Genomic DNA, 1,527 nt, shown 5'->3' with positions numbered 1-1,527 from the left:
GCTGGGATGACAGCCTGACAACCGCTGTCTTGGGCTCCTGCGGGTGCCCGCAGGGTGGCGGGGAGGAGCGACCGAAGACGCGGCTGAGCGTTGGGGGCAGGGCGGGGCGATCAGGGACGGGGCGGGGCGATCAGGGACAGGGCGGGCCAATAGGGGGCGGCGACGGAGCGGGCGGGCTCCTGACTCCGAGTCGCCGAGTGGCCTCTCACTCCGCCGGCTCCGCGCAGCAGGCGCGCTCCACACAGGTAAGGGCGCCGCGGGCCTGCGGGACAGCCTGGGAACTGCGGGCTCCGGGCAGGGAAGGCTCGGGATGCGGGTGAGCGCGGCGAGGCGGTTTCCTCGTGTTCAGAGACTGACCCTCGAGGAACGGGAAAGGATTTCTCCCCTCTGAGCTATGAGGAGTGAGGACACCTCGCGTCAGGTGAGGGACCTGTCCCCTTCAGTCCAGGAAGAGGGGACAGGTGCACGCCCGGCGTGGCCGCGCCTTCCGGCCAGCGCCGCCTCTCCGCCCCCGGGGCTCGGGCGCTGGTCTCTCCCAGGGAGCACCCGCCCCTTTCCCTGAGGTTCCAGGCCCCAGGCCGCCCGGCGGCCAGTTCGGCGTTGGGTTCACGTCCCAAATGCGAGGCAGGGTTGATTCCTCCTCTCGGGTAGGGTGACAGCGCGATCTTGATTGAAAGTCGGCAGTATAGAGGAAGATATTCCAGAGTTGCACGTGCCCGAGTGCCTCACCCCATTAAGTTCACACACACACACACCCGCCCCCGGTAAATTGTATTTGAATCTTGAAAACCGGGCTGGTGAATGAATATATGTACTTACTGGGAAAACTAGGGCCTCTATCCAGCAAAGTGCACTTACCCTCGGATCTTAAATTTTTTTTTTTATTTTTTTCCTTACATGAGCAAATAACGTGTTTGCGGTGTACCAGGTTCTGAAGCAAACTCATCCATTGCCATTCTTTGCAAACTGGAATATTTGAAGGGTTGATGTCAATGTTAACTTGGAACAACAGGGTGGCAGGTGGTGAAGTAGATTTGAGGCTATCCGAAATAGCTACAAGTTTTGTGCTTATGCTCTGCATTTTTCCAGTGAGTGCTCATTTTCCTCTTAGGAAATCCTAATAATTTATTTACTTCTAGATTATTCTCTATTAAAGAGCCAGGGTGGGGAAGCCCCTGATAAACCCCAGGGCCTCCCAGATAAATTTTGGGATTTAATTAGTTTTCAAAAATCACATGTAGTAGGACCCTCATGATTGATTTAGATAGTGTGGATAATTTTCACATTATGTATTTGAAAGTACAGTAGAAGATCTGTAAGTTGACCACTCAAGGGGCTGCAACAACTTGGTCCACATACAGAGGTACTCAACATAAGGGGCTAGGCCTACTGAACTGTTAGGTACATGGGGTGCATGTCCGGTCTATGAAAAGTAGGTCAACTTAAGGAGTTGAGGGTGGCGCCTGTGGCTCAGAGGAATAGGGCACCAGCCCCATATGCTGGAGGTGGCAAATTCAAACCCAGCCA

At 55.1% G+C, this 1,527-nt stretch overlaps 1 protein-coding gene across 1 annotated transcript in view; it reads left to right on the top strand.

Annotated features, from left to right (window-relative positions):
* The first annotated feature begins 213 nt into the window (after positions 1-213).
* Positions 214-1,527, top strand: part of TEC (tec protein tyrosine kinase) — a 188,035-nt gene continuing 186,721 nt past the window's right edge. The window contains exon 1 of the mRNA XM_023515987.1: positions 214-245. The gene's annotated coding sequence lies outside the window, so the exon portion shown is untranslated. The remainder of the gene's footprint in view (positions 246-1,527) is intronic.

Source organism: Otolemur garnettii, unplaced genomic scaffold (assembly GCF_000181295.1).
Source record: "Otolemur garnettii isolate 467f Iridium unplaced genomic scaffold, OtoGar3 scaffold00083, whole genome shotgun sequence".
In the NCBI taxonomy this organism is placed as follows: domain Eukaryota; kingdom Metazoa; phylum Chordata; class Mammalia; order Primates; family Galagidae; genus Otolemur; species Otolemur garnettii.
The sequence above is the reverse complement of the archived record's forward strand: the minus strand, read 5'-3'. Positions and strand labels throughout refer to the sequence as shown.